This window comes from Danio rerio, chromosome 17, assembly GCF_049306965.1.
Source record: "Danio rerio strain Tuebingen ecotype United States chromosome 17, GRCz12tu, whole genome shotgun sequence".
Classification (NCBI taxonomy): Eukaryota; Metazoa; Chordata; class Actinopteri; order Cypriniformes; family Danionidae; genus Danio; species Danio rerio.
Genome location: NC_133192.1, coordinates 29,697,174 through 29,722,259, shown reverse-complemented (window position 1 = coordinate 29,722,259; position 25,086 = coordinate 29,697,174). Strand labels below are relative to the sequence as shown.

The 25,086-nt window shown below is 35.4% G+C and overlaps 1 protein-coding gene across 6 annotated transcripts in view; it reads right to left on the bottom strand.

The window, feature by feature from the left end:
- The window catches only part of mdga2a (MAM domain containing glycosylphosphatidylinositol anchor 2a), a 349,723-nt gene extending 327,133 nt beyond the window's left edge, over window positions 1-22,590 (bottom strand). For 2 of the 6 annotated variants that reach the window (XM_073928617.1, XM_073928614.1), the window contains exons 1-2: window positions 22,301-22,587; window positions 22,144-22,225 (exon numbers count right to left, since the gene is read on the bottom strand). The gene's annotated coding sequence lies outside the window, so the exon portion shown is untranslated. Of the gene's footprint in view, window positions 1-7,179; window positions 7,271-22,143; window positions 22,226-22,300 lie in introns of all 6 variants that reach the window. The other 4 variants (XM_073928612.1, XM_073928616.1, XM_073928615.1 and 1 more) reach the window with 3 other exon arrangements.
- Window positions 22,591-25,086: the final 2,496 nt, after the last annotated feature.

The window sequence follows — 25,086 nt, the reverse complement described above, 5'->3', positions numbered from 1 at the left end:
CTCAAAAGCATTCAGCGCTTTGAAATGTGCCTGTGAAGGCAGTGTGGTGGGATTAACGCTATACTTTTGCATGCATATGGACTCTATTGCTGTCTCTTTTCATTAAAGTGTCTCCTCTGTTCTTAGAAGTACTCCGTTTCAAAGAAAGAGTTTTATTAGCTCTTTATGTAACACTTAAGAGAGTTTTATGTGCGTTGCAAAAGCAGGTGCATTACATTTACAGAAGGACAACTGAAAGAAGAAACACTCAACAAGATATTATTGCTATTTGTAAAAGATAAATTGCATTTGGTTACAGTCAAGATGCCGTCATTACCTCTGGCTATTCCAAACTGCCAGAAAGTCCTGTCGTCATAGAAAAGAACACATCGGCAAAGTGATTTACTAAGCAATCACAGAATGAAACGGGACAAATTGGTGCTCTCATCTATCCAAACAGACAGGTTAAACCGCAGAGACTCTCATTAGAAATTCCCTACAGCATGTCAGTGTTTGCCGCTCTGGGCTGCCATGCCCTCAGGTTTGAGATCTGTTACATCCATAACCTTCATCAGCACTTACTTATCTACCAAATTACACATGCAAAATAATCAGGCAGTTGTTCTTCGGAAGAACACTTGCAAGAGACAGATTAAAAATATATATAAATAAATGGTAATAATGGTAAAGTATCTCCATCATCTGCTTGTGAACAGCTAAATCAAAATGCATCTTAATACAAGATGTAAACAGGATCTATATATAAAAGCAGTTTGTTCAAAACATTTTTTGGCAATATACATACTTTAAAAGGAATAAACTTTCAGTGTTTAGACGATATCTAGATCGTTTATGTCATATTAAAGGTCACATATTAGGTCTTTAATATAACATGATTTATTCTTTCACTACTGTCATTTGTTCTATCTACAAATAGCAAATAGCTGTGCAGTGCTTCTGTTTGACCATATTCTAGCATCTGTATGAAGACAAAAACTTTTTCAGTTTGATCAATCTCTACAACAATTATAATTGATTATTAAGCAGAGTCCCTGTTAAAAGTGTATCAACTGGTACCGTGTTAAAATTCATTGCATGCTGCTGCTACTGCAATGCAAAATTCTGCCTTTTGGTTCTATTGAAAACATGCATAGTTTAATGAGGCGGATAGGAATGATAGTGCAATCTCTTGGGTTTAATATAGAGACTGGAGTCCACTGTTCATCAAAATTCAACTACTTATTCTCTGTCTCAGAGAACATGGAGTAAGTTAATTCATAGACCAATTACACAAGCCCTCAGAGGAAACTAAGTAACAGATGCAAGAGATGCTGGGTATGTAAAATGCGGCAAAGAGTTTTTCCTCAGCTTGGACCACTTTTGACTCTATGGATCAAAACAGTTTTTATTTTTAAGTGCTCATTAGTTTAGCTTAACTAATTTGTCTAACAACATTCATTAGCATTTCTATCCATTTTGTCTGTCGTTTCCACCGTGAAAATAAAAATTTTATTTTACTCTTTGATTGTGCAATATTAATATTAATACATTTAATTAGACATTATTTATTGCACAACATGCGTACATATAGTGTATCTAAATATATAAATAATAAATAAATAAAATAAAGCAAACAGCTGAAATTCATTCATCGGAATAAAAAGTGCCTGCTGTGGTAAAAGCATGCAGGCATCTGTTATTACTGCTCATGCTGCACAACGTACTGTCCACATGTTTAATGTATCCAGTACATTTAGATTCCATTCAAATTCACACCTGTGTCAGCACTCAAACTCACAATAGAGTCTACGGGGAATAAATAAACTCTCACACACCTGCCTTAGCAAAACTGCTCACTATCATGTCAACCAATGGCAAACATCAAATGCCTGATGTTATATTACACAGATGATTCTTGTAATCATCCAGTGCGGTTTCCTATAACTGCTGCTCGGCTACAGACAATCCATCTGTCTGAGTGTAAGCAGTAGAGTGTGTAACTGTCAGGCACAAAGGATTTAGATCTTCCTCTGTAAAGAACAATGTTGTAGTTGAACGCCTCTGCGGTTCTGAACACAAACCCTTTCTAAAGGGCTGCAGTGAACTGAAATGTGAAATGTGGATCCGATAAAATGTATTCAACCTTTTCTCTATCTATCTATCTATCTATCTATCTATCTATCTATCATCTATCTATCTATCTATCTATCTATCTATCTATCTATCTATCTATCTATCTATCTATCTATCTATCTATCTATCTATCTATCTATCTATCTATCTATCTATCTATCTATCTAAACTTGTTAAAGATTTACAGGTTGTTAAATATGTGACTTTACTATGTAACATTCTGTCTAAACTCCACTTCCACAAAAGGAGATCAATGCCTACTTCTACATCACTGCCTGATTAGCTTCACCCACCAATTCCAGTATATAGTTGGTAAATAACAAGCAAACACAAGTATATGCAGAAACTAAACAATGAAGATACAAAGCAGACTACAGCATGCTGTGCAGTGGATTTGGAAAATATAGATGAAATATATTTTTCATGAGGTTCCAGACTGCATCAGTAAAATCTTCATCAATTGTTCACTTTCATTTACTGAAGATCTGTTTATAAACAAGGCACAATTCGGAGCTGGATTTTCAGAAGAAAAAATAAAAAAAAGAAGATGCTTTTCTGACTATATTGACAGTAATGTAGCCCCATACAAAAGCACGAGGACCTGTTTTTATTACTTAACATTTTTACATGTCAGTTGCCTTCTACTTTTAAATACTTAATTTTAATGTGAAAACCTTGATACTATACTCACCCACTATCCTTCGGCTTAGTTCCTGATTTATCAGGGGTCACCACAGTGGAATGAACCACCAATTACTCTGGCATATATTTTATGTGGTGGATGCCCTTCAGCCACAAACAATACACCATCCAGTGTATAGAAAAACAGCCATACAGACTCATTCTATTTGCCAATTGTGTTTACCCAATTTAACTATATAGCATTTCTTTGGACTGTGGAGTACCGGGAAGAAACCCTCGCAAATACAGGCAGAATATGCTAACCATTGAGCCACCGTGCCACCCCACCCACCTTGATATTTTAACAATTAGATTTCTATCAGGTTTATCTGAATCAGGCAATGTACATTATTGATACTGACCAGTGAGTACAGAAAAACATCTTGGCAGCAAACAGTTCACCAATGCCTAAGCGGACTTATCAAATATCAGAAAGTAACCTTTCATACATCCTATTATGTGACTAATTACCATTAAAATAAATGGAGTAATCTTTGATGGTCATACTACCAATTTAATTAACAAACATTATCAGGATTTTTGCATAAAGTGCTGTGTAATTAAGACATTTATTCAGACTGTTTTCATGATGCAGGTGTTCATGATTTATTTCAGACGCACAAAATCATTGAACTTCACGAGCAGTGTCATTGCTCTCCCGCAAAGCTATTACAAGAGGACATGAAGAAAACTATTTATAGAGGATATATTACTGTCAGACAGTCAGTTGAAATAATATACAGTAAACGTAAAGACGTTTATATAGGATGCAAGATAATGAACCTTGCCCTTGAAGAGTTACTCGCCATATTTTATGGACACAAACACGCATGCACAAGCTGGTAATTAGATTTTTTTTTCTCCCATTCAGAGTGAAGAGTTTGATGAGGAAATGACCGTGGTACTTGATGAAGTGTTGCTGTGGAGAAGGCCAGCACCTTCACTTTCACGATGAAGCTGTGATTTACTTACCATGCTCTGCGTACAGTTAATGGCTGCAAGGGACATAATGACATTTGACTACATCTCCCCCTCTCTCTCTCCCTCTCTCGCTCTTTCATTTTCAACCTTCAGAAAAGTTTCCTCATCATCAAATAAGCATGTACTTTCACATCTACTCCTTAATTTACTTTCCTCACAACTCTTTCTCATGGAATGATATTAGAGTTCAGGATTGTGGTATTTAAATCACTTATAAAGATCACTTCATATTACAATATTCATTATTCAACTGAACTTCATATTCTCAAGGATCAAATGCTGTTTTAAAAATGAGCTCTTTCTAAAAATATTAAACTGGTAATATGAATTGATTCATTTTATTCCAACAGAACATTTTCTACATTCATCTATTTTAAACCTGTCTTTATATTTACACTTTATTTATTTTTTAAAATGCCATATACAAAGATGGTTTAAAGAAAATGGATATCTGTAAAACAACTGATTAAACCTTCAGAATGATTTGTGGAACTATTAGAGGCAAGCAAATAGTGTAGCATTAAAAATAAAATGTCCTCAAGTGTCCAGCAGTAGTTTTAACATCTTAGTCTTGCCTCCTTTAAAGTTGCACACTTTAATTTAATCTGCACAATACAGTTGCTTGAATTCCTTGAATTTAATTGGGCGAGCGGATTTCCAAGAGTGCTGATAAATTAGACTAACAGCATTGGGACTAATGAACAGAAGGGGGTGACAATCAGTGTAAATGCATAAAGACTGTGAGTCAAGTGAGTGAGTCACTGAATCATTTACTCAGAGTCAAACACACTAGTTCATTCGGGGGTGAAACATTTACTGTGTTGCTCAAAAACACAACAAATTCTGTCTGGAATTTCAAGTTATACTCAAAACAGACAATATACTGTATGTTGAATAAAATCAATATTCATCATTTCACTTTCCTTCAGCTTGGTTCCTTTATTCATCAGGAGTCGCCATAGCGAAATGAAGTGCCAACTTATCCAGCATATGTTTTACACAGTGAATGACTTTCCAGCTGGATCCAAGTACAGGGAAACACCCATACACATTCATATAGTTATTCCATATCACCTAAACCACATGTTTTTGGACTGTGGGGGAAACTGGAGTACCCAGAGGAAACCCACACCAACACGGGGAGAACATGCCAACTCCACACAGAAAAGACTGGTTCGAGTCTTTGGTGTCCAGTACAATCTGTGAAAAAACTTTTAACTGGTGATTTGGATTTTTTTAAAGAACAAAACATGTTTTCCGAAACCGTTTCCCAATCAATCTGGTCCTCAGATAACTCACTAGCCCAAATCACTGGTATTAAAAATTGCTTTTGGTTAGCCTTAAGAAGGCAGGAATAGATACCTAAAACAACATTTTCTATAGAGGTATTAGTAAACCAACAAAGAAACAGTTCTGTGTTTTTGATTATTTTATCTATTATTTTATGTAAAGCTGCTTCTGACCATGGCATGTTATATGCACATCCTTCCTTTATTCTCTAATAAGGTGAGATCCTCACTTATCATCATACTTAATGACAGTGTCATACTTAGAGGGAAATTTGCTTTATGCATTATCAAGCTTGAAGCATCAGAATCGGTACTTTGAATCAGCCGATCACTTTGACAAGGAAATGGTACTTAGTATCGGCTCCGAAAATCCTAATCTGAGCATCCCCACCAATCAGAAATGATTCCAAAATCTTTGGAAGCCAGCAGCCCTATTTTCTTGTCCAATATCAGAGTAATGAGTAGCCAGTGCTCTTCATAAATACTTTCTCATTTATTGTGTGTGTGTTTCACGCATCTAAAAACATCGATCAAGACACTTTCTTAAACTACAGAGTTCAAGTATCAGCGTCAGAAAATGTCAGAGATCAAGGCTTCATATTGCAATGTGCAATTGCAAATTAATCACATGCTACAGGCAACTGTTATTTAACAGATTTTTTCCACATTAGCATATACACTTCAAGACTTCTACAACCGTAAAACTAATCCATAGGACTCCACAGCACTGAGTTGCAAGTCTATTGAATCCAATCGATAGCTTTGTGCTAGGAATGGGCCAGAATTAAATCATTAAATCGTTATTCCAGGTGCACATGCCAAAAGGACGAAAGTTCAATAATTCACACTCCAATCGCCCCACACACATATACATGAAATACATAATGCGGGGAAAAAAACTCCTTTTCTTTTAGACTAACCTTTTCACCTTTCTTTTTGTAGCTACTCAATGATCCCAATGATTCTTACTTATGTGATCCCCGTTAAAGCTTTTGTAGGACAATATTCGCTGGTCTAACAACTAAAGAAAATCTTCTTGTAGTCCCAGAGATTGCAGTTTCTGCCCTGTTCAGTATAGTATGTACAGCATGTCAACATATTGCTAGGGACAGCACACCCTTATACAAAAAAATCAATAGACTATAGTATTTTATCCCTCTTCAGGGAGACCGCCCACGCAATTAATGTACTCTACCACATCCAATGTACTTGGATATAAAACACTGGTTAATCAACAATCCAGCGAGCAGAAGATAGCTGCGGTTTTCCGAATCACAGCAGACACTTGTTAGTGCAAGTCATGACACATATTGTCTACACGCTGTAGGCCTGCACTAGAAGAGACACATTCAAATTCAAATGAATTATTAGAGCATAATAAGCGGCGCATGTCAAACACACCAGCGAGATGTCGGAGTTTATATGTATATCCAGCCATGCTAATGGCTTTAAATGTTAATTGCTCTGCCCACGGAATAAATTACACGTTAACCTTGCTAAATCCGCTGTATGCCAGTCTCTGAAAAGCTCCGCTCAGAGAAGTGTTTTTTGTAATTTGACAATATCTGCTTACATCCAGGATTATTATGTAACATTTAGCTTATTAGCATCGAGGTTGAACAGAAAGCAGCATTTGGGGCGCTGATATGCAGTAATTTGTGTGAAGGTGTCAGTCACGAGTCATGGAATATGTTATGCAAAGTGCTCAAAAGTAACTGATTTTGCAGAAATAAACGAACGGTGGTGTGAATAACAGATCCTCTTAGTCAGTTCGCTGACAGTCTGATGAGCCATAATCATTTTTTTTTCTGGCACAGCTCACTCACACACAGACAAGCAGATGATTTATAAGAAAATTTTTCATTCAGTGAGATTTGGCAAACGGGCACAGAAAACTAGTATTAATGTGTAATTAAATGCCTAATGAGATGTTTGAAGCTTCATCTTTTTGGGTATGTCCGCCCAAATGTCAGGAAGGCAGCAGACAGATTTTAGAAAAAATTAGAAGGTTTTTATAATGGAATTCATTGCATTCAGAGTAGAAAAGGACGATTAACTGATTCCCCAAAGGCTTAATATAGGTGAGGCAAAGAAGACTGTGGTCTATATGAATCACTCATGGGACTCATGACTTTGAGACAGAGTTTTCGCAGAGTCCTGGAAAGCCTCCATTCCTGTTAAATTTCAGGTGCTCTGAAGCTCAGCCTCTGTGGACATAAATTCTGTATGAGATCATGAAGGCCTCAGTGCATCCTCGGACAGCACTAAAACACATTTTTACAGCTTCAGCAAAAGCAAACAAGCCCTCGTTTTCTCAACAGTTTTTTTCATCTGGCACATACAATTGGAACACGTCTGCAACAAAATAATTAAACTGCATGTAATGAGGATGCAATTACACCTTTTTCCCCATCTCTGTGGTCTTTTCTATTTCCAAATTAATGCAGTTTCAAAATATGCATCACAAATATGTAAACTAATTCACATTCATGGGAACATGTATATTTGCTAAAAATTAATTCACAAATATGTAACCTAATTCACATTCAGAAAATGTAGAACTTTATATGCATGTCTAATTTACATTCACAAATTAGGATTTGGTTAATAAAAAATACAAGTTTGAGTACAAAATGGGCACTTTTTGGTTTCTACATGTGCAAATTGGTTGTTGAATTTGCATTTGCAAATTAATGTTTGTGGATCACTTCAATAACCATAAATTTACATAACATTTATATTTATGAATTGTGCTTTGCATTTCTGAATGTTATTTTACAGGTGTCACAGAGTTCATTGAATCAATCACTTAAATTGCTATCTACATGGTAGGTTTGTGGCTTAGGTAAAAAATTCTATAGAAATTATGCATATGCTCATTTATAAACGGACAAATTATCTGAGCTGTGAATATTAATAAGCTCTACTCTGATGCTCCACACCTCATGTCAAAGTCTCATACTCTCTCACACACATATACACACACACAAACATGCAGCGCATGATGCTTAGTGAAATAATAAACACATGCAAAATAATTATAATTATATATATATATATATATATATATATATATATATATATATATATATATATATATATATATATATATATATATATATATATATATATATATATAATACTATATATTATATTCATGTAAAAAATACATATTTTAACAAACTGACTTGCCTTGTTATCTTTTCCAAAGAGGAGCTTTAGAAGCCACCAGAGTAATCTATTTTGCTCCTGAGTTGTGTTGGGGATGAATTATAGGCTAAATTATATTTATACTCAAATTAATTATAGGACCGACAGAGATGTATTTACATTTATATTTTGAAGCTTTAACGTACATGAAAATTCATGCAGGAATTAATATCAACCTCTGCATAAACAAATGAGTTTTATCAAGTGTATTGGTGTCCACTCAAAAGAAATCATAGTAGACTTGATTGATTTGATGCAGACATGCTCGGGGAGTCTTCCACATATTTATAGTGGCTCAATCATGTCCGCGAATTATATAATATCCCAGATATATTAGTGCTGTCAATCGATTTAAAAAAATTAACTAAGTAATCGCACCTTTTTAAAATAATTTATCGCGATAAATCGCATTTAAAATAGTGAAACTTGTAATTTTGGCTATTTAAATGTAAAATTAATGTAAACGCAAGACAAAAAATAAAAAATATTTAAATTCAAAATATAATTGTTTAATAGAATTTTTGTTTAACTTGTAACACAGATTTCTTCATGTAAACAACATACCCACAATAAACCATCAAGATCCTGGCTTGACAGCCATATTTATTACCGAAATTAAAACACAGGCATGGTAATGACATTTAAATTTCAAAACAATCAATGCCAATAAAGAAAACATTGATTTCCATGTTGGATTCTAAGTGGACTGTAAAAAAATGCCAAAATACAGAAATAGCAGATATGGAAAATGAAAAATTATAATAATAAACTATAGAATACAAACTGTTGCACTCATTATAAAGTTTTATTGCTGTGAGTTGAGAACATTAATTATAGAGTAGAAACAATTTTGCTTAATCCTCCTTTACATTCATCCAGTTGCTAAGACTAGGAGTATCCCGCAAGTGCACAGAGACTCCCAAATGCCCGCAAATGAATGATAATTTCTTGCAAACCGGTCGTTAAATACATTGCACACTCCTCTCGCCCCTACTCAGATACGTCGCTCACTCCACCCCTGACACCCCTCAACGGGCCTGACAAAGACACACACACAGACAGACACACACAACGCGCGGCAAACGTTTTGACCCCAACGGCCTTCCATACTGGAGCGACTCCCCTCAGATTCAACACGCATGATCACGTTCATCCAATTTGCTAAGCGTCCTAAACTAAGCGTCCTAAAGTATTACTGTATTTCACAAGGATTCTTACACAACGACGCGAAGCATACGCTTTCGTTGCGTTTAATGAGGAAACACGCTAAACTTGGAGGGATCATGCTGAAAGGCAGAGTAATGCCCTGTCTTTGACAGCTCGTGAATTCACCTGGGGCCTCATGTATCAACGCTGCGTACGCACAAAAACTTTGCGTACTCCAGGTTTCACGCTCAGAATCGCTCACGTTTGGATTTACTAACAATGAACTGAACGTGGGAATGTGCGCAGGTTCACGGCAGCTTTCTGGCTGGCGTACGCACATTTTTTGTGCGTGTCTGTTTTATTTCCATTGGCGACTCCTAGAGGCAGTTGTGTTAAATTCTTCTCTACAAAGTGTCTGAGCCTTGCATTGGCAGCTGTATGAGACGGGTTCATCTGGTAGGTATGTAAGATTTCCATACCATACAGTTGACCAGCTAAACATTAAAGCACAATTTGCAGCGGTCGCCTGTTTTCCCAATGTAATCTGAGCAATCTACCGCACGCTCATTGCTATAAAGACACTATCTGAAGATGAATTTGCATGCGTGAATCAGAAACATTTCCATTCAATAAATGTGCAAATAAAATATGATGCACAAACTTATTGATGATTCCTACTTGTCTTTCTCGTGATAAATAGTGGGTAAAATCTGATATGTAGCGGGGAAAGAAAGAAGAAAGAGTTCATCAGACGCTGGACTCGAGCCGAGTTTATGCTCGAACAGTACATGATCACATGCGTCGTATGAGGTGCGCCACTGAGACTGCTAAGGGTACTGCAACATTTTAAAGATATAAACCACACTATTTCTTTTTTAAATGCACTCAGTGCGATGTTCAGACCCAACTCTGTTGACCGCATCAGCTAAACTCTCCCACTCTATTTTTTTCTTTTGTTGTTAATTCCGGAGAACAAACTTGCAAATAACACCGCTTTTCTCCGGTCTACCTCCGAAAGCAGCACCTCCATTTCACATTCTGTTCAAAGTTTCTCTTTTTGCTTGATTTTGCCATTGCTTTTTCGTTGGGTTTTGCCATTATAATAGTCATTAGCATATTCATACGGGGGAGGAGGCAGGGAGGGGTTTTGTGCTCGTGCATGTTGCGCTCAGTTTCACGTTCATTCGGATGTACAAAAGAATATGCGTGAGATTTGGCGTACGCAGTGTTTCATACATCAGAATTTTTTTCTGCGTACGCACATTTACAGCTTTGTACGTACGCAATGTTTTAGTAAGATTTCCACGCAAGTCTTCGTACATGAGGCCCCAGACGTTCTGAGTACATTTACATAAGACAGGAATACTCCGATTTTAATATGATTATGATAATACTCTTATTTAAATTCTACCGTGTAGCCTAAGCAGTGATTTTATTACCTTAAAGGAACACCGAGTCACGAAATGCGGAGGATTTTCTTTCTGTTCGCCATGCGGTATCAACTTACAACAGATGTTGAAAGTTAAAAATTAAACACCGAAATTGCATGAAACTCTGGATACCTGTGATGCAACTAATTGTTTTATACTGGAACTTGCCTTCAAAAAGTGCTTCCTTGGTCTTATCCACATTTATTGCATGTTGAACACACGTCCACCACAACAGGAAGTAAAAAAAACCTGAACTGCGTTAATTGCGTAAAAATTTTTTACGCGTTAATTATTTAAAATTAATCGCATGCCTTAACGCATTAATTTTGACAGCGCTAATATATATATTTATATATATATATATATATATATATATATATATATATATATATGGTAGTATGGGAACCAACAAATTATTTAGCTATAATGTACTTTTACAAACGTGTTAAAATTAATATTTGAAAATTTTTAGTTCTGCTGTGATTTATAAACTCTATAAAATTGTTTTGATGTAAAATGAGGACATTCTCATGTCACACTCAGTGCGTACCATTGTGTGGTGAAACTCATCACTGTCCTTATGTAACCCCGTCGGTCCAACACCACTCTCCGAGCTGGTATTGAACCGGCAACCTTCAGCATGCGAGTCGGTTGCTCTACCAAGAAGGCTAAAGACCATGTCCTCTAGCGTCTGTGGCTAGAGCACCTTTAGAGGTCAGAGGAGTGAGGTTTACCTGCACAGCACTTACTAGCTAGCCTCTGCTACACTTACTAGAGCCTGAATTTTTGTAAACGGCCTACTGATGAATGACCTCGGGAGCTATGGTGCTGATTGAGATAGAGCACTGGTGTGCTGGGCTTTAGTTTCCCTGCCTCTCCCGTTTTCAAAATAATTGTCTCACAATCATAAGTTTAATATGAGCTTAGACAGAATTAAAAATAAGGGTGAAGAAATTATCATTGTAATCTCACTAGGAAACATTGTGAGCAATTAAACACACCCTGGGGAATGTATATTTTGATTCTAGTTGCTACAACTTTCCAAACTTTTAACTACAATGTTTAATTACCTGGAAATTAATGGACTAAGGACAGTAATGCTGCATGCCAATATACATAATATCCATCCTAAATAGTATTAGAAAATAGAATTAGTATGTCCCAAACCACAGTATGCTGAAAAAAGCCAAAGGTTTCTGAATAATGTACTATTCCCTGTAATAATTTGAAGTGTACTTTAACTGCTAATATTGGCCACAATACTGTACATTGTGACACACGAGACTAAACGTCAAGTAGAAAGGCTTTGATAAAGTTACTTGAATGACTATGAACTAATGTCTAGCCAATTGTAAAATATTTAAAGCACATTTTCTGTGTCATATGTCATCTGCATCAACAATGTAAACTTATATAAAGACGTGTTTGGACATTAACTACTGAATGCATTATTATCCAAAGACCTGAGGAGATTTTTCTGCATGAAAGACTCATGAATGGCAGATTAACCTACTGCTGCAACTCCAATAAGGTTGTTAATTAAATATGAAACAAATGTGGATGATGTGTCGAGATGATTGACAGGGGATGTAGCTAAGCAACAGAACTGTCTGTTAATAAGGAAGTATGTCCCAAAGCTTGCATAACTGTTAGTTTTTACAAGTATATTTACATTTAAACTTAACGGTCATGCAAGTCCATCAATAAAAACATAAGTAAATATGTTCTGTCTATTAAACAGTATAATAAACAGTTTAAACACAGAAGTTTATTAGTTGGTAGGAATGAGTTATTAATAACGTGCCTCTCCAAGTAACAACATAATAATACATTGACAACTCATGTTGGTCAAGTTGCACTTTTAATATTCACTTTTAATATAACACTTTTAGTATTCTTTTACATATAGTAGGTTACATCTAGCTTAAAGTGTTAATCAGTACATTCATTGACAAACATGAACTAACAAATAATTAAGTTAGTCATTATTCACACATAAAAATGTGACTCGTCGTTGTTAAAGTTAGCTGTTGTTTAATGCTTACCTTAACTTATCATAAGTTCATAATAAAAAAACATTTAGTTTGCACATTAGTGCAGTATTCATGTACTGTTATTGTAAATTGTTACAATATGATTTAACAGCACACATGACCTTTTTTCATGCAGCATGATCTGAGAGCTCAAATGTTAAGCACATTTAGCTGAAGTTTCCTGGATTGCTCTACAGTCTACACAGATTGAGATTTCTCAGAATTACCTGAATCTTATGGCAATGTTATATAGTTGATAAAACACTGAAATCAGGTTGGCATTGAGAAATAACATATTCTAACATGACTTTTATAGTGAGCCGTGACTGATTCAGCTTTGCTTGCAATCATGAAGTCAGCATGTATCACCAGTGCATCTTCTTATTCTGGATTTTAAAACCTTTTAATTTAGATATATTTTTACATTTTCACTTTTATTTTGCCTCTGTCCTATTTTTAAGTGTCCCGCAGCCATCAAAATCAAAATGTGCTTACATTTACCATACACTTAAGTTTGTCTCTGAAAATGCTGGAAATCTTATTTTTTTGTACTTTTGCCAGTTAAATGCAAGGCAAGGTAAACTTTATTTATAGAGCACATTTTTAAACAACAATAGTCGATCCAAAGTTTAACATAAAAAATAACATGTATTAAAATATAAGAAAAGGAAAATACTAAAATACAGATAAGAAATAATATGCATGCATCACTCAAAGGCAAGGGAGTAAAAATAAATCTTTAAGAGATTTAAAGGGATCCAATGATGGAGAGATATCCTTATGTTCAGAGGGAGACTGTTCCAGAGCCTTGGGTCGGCAACACAGAAAGCTCGATCACCTTCTGATTTGCATGCAAGTTGAAGAGATTTAACAAATCAGATGGCTGATTTCATAGCCTTCTACAAAAAGTCTCAACTTTTGTAATTTATATTATAGTTAAATAAGAAAGATAAATAAAATGTTGTTTGATATTTACTTCTTTTTTCCAATTTTAACAATACAAAAATAAATGGTATTAAGATTTTTAATTTTGTAAATAATATAAAAAAGGAAAAAAAGATTAAGAGGACATGTTTTATAATCAAATTATTGTCTCATGATGCCAGGGCAAAATAAAGGTCTGCATGTAAATTTTTTTATTGTTCAAACTGGTCATTTTGAGCAACAGCAAGCTGTTTGAGAGTGACCTCTGAACCAGACATCTACATCTCTGTGTTATGCATCTCTGCATTAGTTGGAGCTTTTATTATTGGAGAATTGCATGAATGTGATGGTAATGTAACGCTGCTAATGTAACGTTTTTTTTCACGTTTCTTAATTTAACCTTTATTACACTAAATGAAAACTGTCATGAATGATATCAGCAACAATGTAGATTCTGCCCTTTTCGGAACTTTGTTTACCAAACCTAAACAGCATGCCCACATTTCCGCTGTGTCCAATGGATTAGCGAACAGGTGTGTCAATGTGTGGGAAGGATTGAGGCATTCAGGTGCGTCAAGCCGGTCGTCAAAGTCAGCCAGCTGAGCCAAAAAATGTCACTGTGATTTTGTGCTCTCAGAAGACCGGCATAGGAAAGTCATTTAGAGGTACTTTGCTGTCATTGAGAAGCTCTGTTGATTAATAATGTAATAAACCCAATGATAATAATTTTTTGTAACCTATTCATCTGCCTGCAATATTTTTTTCTGAAAGACTATCAATAGTTGCATACAGTATATCTCTGTCGAACATCACAAAGTCCCAGTCAAGTGTGTTTCAGATAATGTACTCACAAAATGAAAAGCAGTAAGCGTTCCACCTTATGAATAATACATTTTCATAATGGATTGTTCAAGTATGCAAATCAATATCATGTCATACGGGGAAAAGCTGCTCTCTTAGCCATGAACAGTGAGAAATTTACATGTGACAGTAATTACTGCAAGCTGTCTCGCTTCCCACCAGTATACTAAAATTGTTTTAATTAGCATGTGCTGATTTTAGACACTTGTTCATCAATACTTTCTAATTATGTGTTCTTTATTAATGACCTGGAAACATAGATGTCACAATCAACAACACTTTGCACAGTAGGAGTTGATTTATTAAAGGGATGGTTCTCTCAAAAGGAAACTTGTCATCATTCACTAACCCTCCTGTTGTTCCAAACCTATATAAATGTCGTTATATGACTGTTTCAAGAACATTTTGTTTCAATCCATTTATAAGTTATTTTTATTGGTTTTACTTTATTTTATTTTCTAAAGTGGACCATCAAAATAGAGTAACTTTGCATGGCAATTGACTCTCATTATAAAATCAGTAAACTATTTGGTTTGGCTTGGTGATAAAAAAATGGGCGTGTGCTTTTTAAATATAAGCCATATTTAAACCTGCCCTTTATTAATTAAGCATTTTCATAAATGAAATCAGAAGCTGACAATGCTTAATAGAGATGTAAATGTTCGTTTTGATTTTTTTTTTTTTTTTGTATATTTCATTGACTGCAGATGTTTGGTTTAAAACATTCCAACAGCAGCAAAAGACCTACTACCTACTTGAGCTTATTGTTACTGTTCCTACTGAACTACTGTTCTTTTTGAACTGAAGTAGCCATTTGGAATGTACGGTAAATTTATTTTGGCTTAATGCAACAATTAAAATCATTATGTTAATAATAATAATAGATATTTTCCTGTGTTACTTTTTTGTGTTTGGGTTTAAGTTTACTGTTGGGTTGTTACAACCCAGGCTCTTTTGAAATTTGTAACTTTTTTTGTTTTAACATTTGTGTAAAAACATTGGGTTACAAACCAATCTCTGTATGGATGACTTTTCTGACAGTCAGTTATGGTAAACCAACGAATCCTGCGAACCGTATATTTCTAATCATTTGAAAACAAGGTAAATCAGCAAAGTTACCGGCTGGGCTAATGGTTGGAATAAATAGGGAAAGAGACATGCAGTACTGCTATCCACATTCTCATTCAGACCCAGGACTGAGGAGGAAATTATAGCGTCTTTTATAGCATTTATATAAACATGATTATCTTTATAATGATTAACAAATTGTGGTTATATATTACAAACAGCCTATCGTATATGTAACAACATTGAATTACTTACAACATACTGTTTATTTCTTTACATTTTTTAAACTATAAAATCATGCGTCATCTCATATTTTGTATTGGATTTTTTCATCTTGAGCTGGTGAGCCAACAGACAAAAGCCCTGCTTTTTCCCCTGCTCTGCTGGCCACACCCACTGCTTCCTCAGTTCACAGCGCCTCACGCCCATCTTGAAAAATTTTACAAAAAATTCTGGAAGTAGATTTGAACTGCAAAAACGGGGGGTTCATGATCCTTTAAGAGTAGTTTAGCATATAATATGAAAAACATCACCTTCTTGAGGCTGTGTCATATGAAAAATGTTGTTGGCTTATACCAATTTGGTGTTTTTTTTTCTTGCAAGAATAATGACACAATTGGCTCTCTTACTTGCATCTCTCATATGAAGCAAAGATCCTAGTTTAAATACTAGTTTAAATGCGTTATTAAAAACTTGTTGCTCATTTGGTTGTGTATAGTCCACATATGAAATGGATGACAAAAAGTTTTCAAAATTGTCCTAAGACAAGAATGCGTGTTGCTGAACGATTTTAAGACAACTTTGATATAAAGTGTTGATCCTCTTCAAATGTTGACTACTATAGAATTTCTGTGCAGCTGTCATCCCTGTGTGTGACCAAAACAGGATTAAGCTGTAAAAAAGTAAACTAACAAAAATAAATTTTGCTGCATTGTGTACATGGTCATATAGTTGTCAATTATATATTTTAAAGTGGACCAGAGTAGTCTCTCCACTGCATGTGTGCAGTGCAAATTATTAAAGATGTGTCTTGACTCTCTGCTTAAACTCAAGACACTTAATAAGCATTGTATACTTAACTGTATATAACAAAAATGGGCTTGACAACACTTCAAGAGTGCACTTTGTAAAGCAGCCTTTAATGCATAAATAAAAAATAGTATCTACCAAGGGGGCTTTAGAAAATATACTGTCCAGTGGGTCTAAAAACAATAGTGGCACCCCTGCCTACCATAACAAGTTTTTGCTAGCTGTAATACTATATTATTATTGGATACCAAAATGCTGTAGTGGTAACTACATTGTCAATCATCAAATTTTTTGGAGTGGATTGTGTTCCACAAACTAAAAAAAAAAGAATATGGAATTCACTCCCGCATTTAAATGCAGCTGTCACACCTGAATCTATTACATTGTGTATGCAACAATATAGTCAACAGAATGTCTAAAAGGGGCCATCAAAAAGTGCAAGCAATCCTGCTTTGTTCTTTTTGAAGACTAAAAGCTTTAGTTTTGTATTTACTGAAATAGAAAAGACTGACAGTTATATATATTTCAGGTATTCCCTTTAATGCTCTTTGACTTTTTGTGTGTGTTTGTGGGGTTAAATATTCAACTCCTTTTACAGTAGCCTTTGTCAAAAGCAGAGCAAGGTTGTATGCAGAGCCGAACTGACTGTTTTGTTGACTGTCTCGGTGGGATTAATTTCTTGAGAAGATGCCAGTGTATGTGTTTGTGTGTTTGTACATATTTATCCTAGTATCAGCCTTTACTGTGTGTGCATGTGTGAGTGCTTGTGTGTGTGTCTGAAATACAGATTTGTGCCTGACAACTCTGAGCTACTGGACAGCACCCTGATCATCTACATCAAACCTCCTGTCAAAAGAGCTGAAGATGACTCCATCATTGCCGCTACAGGTGTGTGTGTGTGTGTGTGTGTGTGTGTGTGTTTGTGTGTGTGTGTGTGTGTGTCCACGCAAGTGTAAGAGAGAGGTAAACGCAAAAAAAAGAAGAACAAAAAATGAGAAAATAGAGATAAATACTAGAGTGAACAAGCTGAATGAATATTATCAGACAGGTGGAAAGAAAACCGCCATGGGGCAGATTCTTGATTCTGAAAAGGATTAAAAACTGCTTGTGCGACACACACTTATGTAATCTCCTGACACTCGCACACACACTAACAATCTACCAAAGCCTCAAGTTTGACATCAAACCTCATTAATCCCACTCTGACAGTGTGATCAAACATCAATGTTAAATCTATTCCTTTCTCTTTGTATGCTGTGTATTCCCGAGGCTGCAAACATACCTAATTCTGCCTCGCTGCATCTGAAGAATGCATTTATCATGTGCTATGCTCACACAACGACACATAGACCCTCTAAGGCCAAACAGAGACGATAGAAAGAGTCAGAGAAGTATGATATTGTTAGTCAAAAGTACTAGCATGATGTACATACATCAGTGTGAATAGCAATATTTTATTGAAAAGGACAGTAAATTTTAGGTGCTGGTGTCTATAGAGGGTAGATCATTTTTACAATGCAATGTATAGGTTACATCCATGGTGGTGACCTTTGAACTTTACTATAATTCTACATGACTGCCCTCTTTATATTTTTACAGCAACATAAATTCAGCAAGGCTGACAAAAGCCCTATCCTCTACTGTTGTGAGACATGGGCAGTGCTCTGAAAATAAATCATGTCATAATATTTCCTATTAAGGATTCATTATGTTGTATCTTACAAAAGATTTTTATTTCAAACAAATGCTATTTTGCCATCTTGTTATAATGTGATTACTGTCATTTACCATTAATGCATTGTCACTGGATCATAAACATTCCATTTTTTTATTTTTAAAACATAAAAAAAAGTATTTTTTTCCTGAACACTTATGCTAGGTGTATTTACAGTCATTGAATTATATTAAAGATAGACGAATCATAATAATTGCTTCTTTTTTTTTTTAAATGCTTTTGTAAAAACTTTTAACATCTTTTATTTATTTGTAATGGAACACTTTTTCCTCATTAAAATGTCTATACTGTCAATTAGGCACCTATTTTACACCTTTTCCAAGATTTAATATAAGTCTTTTGTGTCTCCAGTATGTGTCTGTTAGGTTTCAGCTCTAAACACCAATCAGCTTATTAATTACACCTTTCAGAATTGGATTGGTCAGAGTGCGCCTCAATCTCCACCTCGGCTGTGTCAGGTAAATAGCAGTGACAGACATGCGATCTCATGAAACGTTTGTGAGAAATATACTACAGTAAAAACTTTACCAATGATTATTTTGATATATTTGTTGTGGAGTTGCAATGATGAGTCACACACAAAGTCGTTACAAATTTTTTAAGCGCACACACACAAACACACAGCACACGCATTTAACTTTGCAATCTTTTTGCATGGCAAATGTGACAGGATACACGTTAATATCTACTGCTGTATGGATATCCGTTACGTTAACAAACAAAATACACCTGATTTAATGTCCACAAAAAGTGATTGAAGCATCTTCTTTTATAATTTTACTGACATGCAGCTGTGGCGATAATGACTGTAAAGTCGCTGCAATTCTTTACAAACATGCACTGTTAAAAAAACCAAAAAAAAAATTTTAAACAAATTCTTTATCACAGTGAGCTAAACTGATCTTTTAACCCCAGTTGCTTTGCTCACATCCTGTCTTGTGGATATGATTATATGCGTTACGACGGAGTTAATGCATGGCTGTCAATCAATTCGGTGGGTGGGGAAACTGCACTCCTACGTCACGTTGCGGTGGGCTTCAAAATGGGAGGGATTTGGATCCTATTTTAAAGTAAGGAAATTAAAACTTATTGTCTTTATATGGAACAAATATAACTGTGGACAAACAATACTGTACCTTCACACAGTTCTGTCCAAACAGCTCCCAAAAGATTATTTTCATCATTGGTGCCCTTTAAATCATCCTCACTGAATCATAAATACTAACTACGTTTTCCAAGTTTAATTTTTTGCAAAAACTATGATTTTTTAGAATTCTTGAACACAAAAAAGTGCACTCATTTGAAATAGAAATCATTCATATAACATTGTGTTTACTAAATTCTGAACTAAAAATCTAAACTAAAAGTCTAACTTTTTCAGAATTTTAAGCTCAAAAGATCAGCATCTACTTGATAGAGAAATATCTTGTAACATTACAGATGTCTTTATTGTCATGAATCATAAAGATTTTTCTTCTATCAAAATATAAATATGTCTAAATCTAAAGCACATAAATGTGGTTATTTAATTGTTAAGGTGTTTACAACAATTGTTTTGTTCATAAAATATTAATTAAATCCCTTGGAACTTGAAAGCGAAGTAATGTCGGAAAGCAAGCTGGAAGGATTCCTGCAGATGAGAAAGCTGGAACGAGTTTCTGGACGAGCGAGATGTATTGAAACTGAGAAAATCACTGAGAATATTCTATGAAACTCTTGGAGACAGACCAGACAGCAAACTGCAATTTAATGAGAACAAATGGAGTTTGAACAAACTTGAAGAGTTTGACGGGGAAACAAGTTCTTTAGTGATTCTTGATGTGATTCATAAGAGATTCATTTAACGTCGATTTCTTAATCACAGATTTTAATTAATTTCAAATCACATAGAATTAATCAAAGTGAGAAGGTCCCGTGTGTGTAAAAATATAAGGCGCTACTCTGTGAATTAATTAAAGCACATAAACCTGAATCTATCGGTCACAAGTCCAAACGTTGGGTCACTGACTCAATGTCCCAAAATGTACAATGAAGGGTCTTTCCCTTGAGTCCTATACAAGGTTCATTAGCTTCAGCACATTTAAATTCAAATCACAGAGCAGTATTTGATTTAAATGCTAAGATGTAGCGTTTCAATATGAGTTATAGTCTCCATAAGAAATGCCACTTGTGAGTACAGCCAGTCTGAATGTTTCATCAGGCCTTATTTACTACACATCCAAATCACAATGTACTAATTCGCACAACATTGATCTCTGAAAATTGTAACCATTTGATTGCAGCACTATCCTTTTTCCTCCAGAGATATGTGATAATATTTTAATGAGGCTTAAGCTTTGGGGAAATACTGGTTCTGCTTTATGACTTACTGGGAAATAACTTGCATAATTTGACAGAACAGAAAGCTGGCTTATATGGCACTGTACATGTGATTCCAAAACCAATAAGATAAAATTTGGAAATGTCCTGTTAGTTTACTACTAGCATGAAAACATAAATGGATGAGTGAGCCTGACACTACTTAGATCCAGTATGCATATTTCCCATAAATCCTTCTATCTCTGTTCTCAAGATAAACAGTAATATGCAACCCTTCCTCCTTATCCCCATGAAAATGAGCTTGTGGAGGGGTCTGTCACCACAGGCCCCAGTCATTAGTATTCTCCAGATACCTCTCCAACCGATTCTGTCATCAGCATTGTATCCATCATAAGAGCTGCCCTAGAAGCTTTCACAAGCCCAGCATCATTTCCATTTCATTCAGAGTTGTAATTTGAGCGCTTCACCTTAAAAAGAGCCTCCTGACAAAATTAGCTCTACATTAGGGGCTGCAAAGTGGTTCAAATTGACAAATATTTCATGGACACAGCGTTGGTTGACAGAGGCTTCTCAAAGGGGTTCCTTTAATATGGTCTGTATACAATAAGCGTATATTTGTGTGTGTTGTTGGCTGTTTTGACAGGCTGAGTCAGTTTGCCAGCTTGTGTAAGGACCTGTAGTCGGTGGTGATTATCTGGGGTGACAGCTTGAATCTCTTTAAAGACTCCATGTGGAGAACGACAGCGTGTCCTTCAAAACTTCAGCACACACACATCTGACTAAACTTATGGGCTTATAAGCATAATTGCTTACCCAATCACTAACCTTAAATCTATTTTTTAAATAGAAAAGCCATACTTGGGAAGTAGATTTGTGGTGAATTTGTGAAGACATTTTCAGGATATTAGCTCTCACAAGTGTGTAACACCTGTGCTATCATTTATAGTACAAAAGCTTTGTGAGTGTCTGTCTGCAAAAATGTACACCATAAGAGGATTATTAAATGAAAACTGGGTGAAATATATATCAGTCTGTGCTTATGTTTGGATATAGAAGTGATATGGTAATTTATTTTTTATGTCAAAGTTAAAGGTGTCATTAAATCGAAACTGCAATCTCTGCTGTGGTGCATTTCTGAGTGAATGCTTCTCCAACTTGACCAAAATTTATATGTCTATAGCAGGCATCAATGAATCTATCTTTCTTTCCATATGTATGTATATATTTATCTATCTATCTAGCAGCCATCTCTGCATCAATCTTTCTGTCTCTTCACATAATGATGAATGCATTTTTGTATGGGTTTCAATCTCAAGTAAACTCACCTTTTCAAGCCATGTTGACATGGAAACTGCTGCTTCCTTCGTCACAATTCTCTTTTTCTGACGTCTCGTTATGCTTTAGTCCCTTCATGACAGAAAAGTTAGAGTGTTTACAAAGTTTCTCTGGAAATGTGATATCTTAGTTTGTGTAGTAACTTACCAACATATGCCCTCCCGAACTATTTTCCGAGCGAACAAACAGAGCATGCAAAATGTCGGACAGAAGACATCGCGCGGCAAAACACGCAAAAGTGTTCGTGTTTATATAATGTGACGGTATTATACAAACGTTATACAGGTTCAATACATTTCCATTTGGTTAAGCAGGTGATCTTGTTGTGTCATTGTTCAGCACACCACTGACAAGTTTTGTGAACCAGGTAAACACACTCAACAACCACTTGACGCTTTATGGCAGTTTTACGTAAGCCATCGCGTTGCTATGGCAATGACGTACATAATGTCTAATAATAACCATAAAGCTTATGGAGTTTTTATTTATAGAAATTCATTCCAATGCATTTTAACAATCACGATATTATTGTTGATAAATATCATGAGAGGATCACTATTTATTAATTATTAATTCATTTAGAAAACAAACTGCATCTATTTATACATTTATATTGATGTGGATCTATTTATCATGTATGGCCTTCAGAACTTTAAATTTTCAAGCTCTAAATGTCTTGTTCAAGCTTTGGTCATGTTTTTCAAAAAATGTACATAAACATGCATATGATGTCCCTGCGCTTTTCTTACACACATTAGGCCTATACAAATAATAAAATGTCAACAAAAGCATTACTCATTTCTTTTATAAACCTTTTAGCAAAATCCGCAATCACAAGTGTATTGCAGAGGTTTTATAATGTTTGTGAGGAGCTTTTTAAAAAATTGATCCTCAAGAGCAAATGTAGCAAATCAGAAACATGAATCCAACAAAACAGTAGTGAACTGGGCACAAAAGTGGCATCTTACACCAGATTGTGCAGCAGCATATTACAATCAAAGCATGAGGGGATTATTATCAGAAAAAGCAGACCTTGATGAAAGAAAACCAGTCAGGAGACATTAGTCAAATGAACTAGCAGAGTAAATTTCACTTTGTACAAGTACGTGTATTTGGTTCAGCGTTTACGCAAGTGTACTTGTTTTGTCCTTGTATAGCGAGCCATTGAAACATTTCAGGCTTTTGTGAGCCCTTCATTTACACAGCAGATTGCCACAAGCAAAACCATGGCAACCGGTTATGAACTGTCAGAGTCACATCCATTTGTTTTGCTAAGTATTTACTTATCTACAGCATCTAGAGAGCCACAATTCATCTTTATATCGGTCAGTGGCAATTTCATCTAAGCCGTGAACATGTTGCACTGGCAGCATTAGCATGAATGTAAAATCTATAAAAGCTTATATACTAAACTGGTTCTATTTGTCTCTCCAGGCGTAAATACCAACTAATGTTTAAGAAGCCAAAGGTGTCAGCCGAAAGGCAATCTTACAGAAAAAAAAACAAGAATATGTTTCATCATATTTTATCCAACTAAGCTAAGTGATGATAAATGGATGTGACAGCTCTGTTTTGTTTTGTGTTTGGGACATTTTAAATGCAACAAGGTTTGAGATGACTCAACTCAGATTCATTCTCTTGTTCAACTGAATTTACACAAAAAAGAACCTTTAATTTAGCTCTTTATCACGCTGAAGACTAAAACGCTGTTTAATCAACGTTGAACAACAGTTGAATTGATTCAATTTCATTTTATGATCTTATGATCTCAAATGATCTTGATGTAGTAACCAGCAGTATGGATGCCATCTTTACTAGCACACTAAATACTGTGGCACCCATAAAATTAAAAAAGGCTAGAGAGATTAAAACTATACCATGGTATAATAGTCATACTCGTGCGCTCAAAACAGCAACCCGCGCCCTGGAACGTAAATGGAAAAAAACTAATTTAGAGGTCTTTAGAATTGCGTACAAAGACAGTATGTCCAGCTATAGGAGGGCTCTAAAATCTGCCAGGACCGAGCACCTGCGCAAACTGATAGAAAATAATCATAACAATCCTAGATTTTTATTTAACACCATCTCTAAATTAGCAAATAATCGGTCATCCTTGGAACAAACTACTCCACCGCAAATTAGTAGTGATGACTTCATGAATTTTTTCAGTAATAAAATAGAAGGCTTTAGACAGAAAATAGGAGATGCCAAACTTTCTGCACCGGCTTATACTCCAAATCCTGTAAATATTTCATTAAATCATAATAATAACCTACACTGCTTCAAAATCATAGAACATGAAGAGTTAGTGAAAATTATAAATAGCTCTAAACCAGCTACGTGTATGCTGGACTCAATTCCAACAAAATTACTGAAAGAGCTGCTACCTGCTATAGGAGAACCTCTTCTTAACATTATCAACTCTTCTTTATCTATAGGCCATGTTCCAAACTCTTACAAGCTAGCTGTTATTAAGCCTATTATTAAGAAACCGCAACTAGACACCAACAACTTAGCTAACTATAGGCCTATTTCAAATCTTCCATTTATGTCTAAAATACTAGAAAAAGTTGTTTCCACTCAATTATGCTCTTATCTGCAGACGAACAATATTTTTGAAGTGTTTCAGTCAGGTTTCAGGGCTCACCACAGTACAGAAACCGCCTTAGTGAAAATAACCAACGATTTACTCTTAGCTGCTGACCGAGGGTGCGTCTCGCTATTAGTTTTACTCGATCTTAGTGCGGCATTTGATACCATTGACCACAATATCCTCATAAATCGCTTAAAGTCTACAGGTGTCCAGGGACAGGCTCTACAATGGTTTAAGTCATACTTAACTGACCGCTACCAGTTTGTAAATCTTAATGGACAGCCTTCACAAATCTGCCCAGTAAAGTATGGGGTGCCTCAAGGATCAGTTTTAGGCCCTT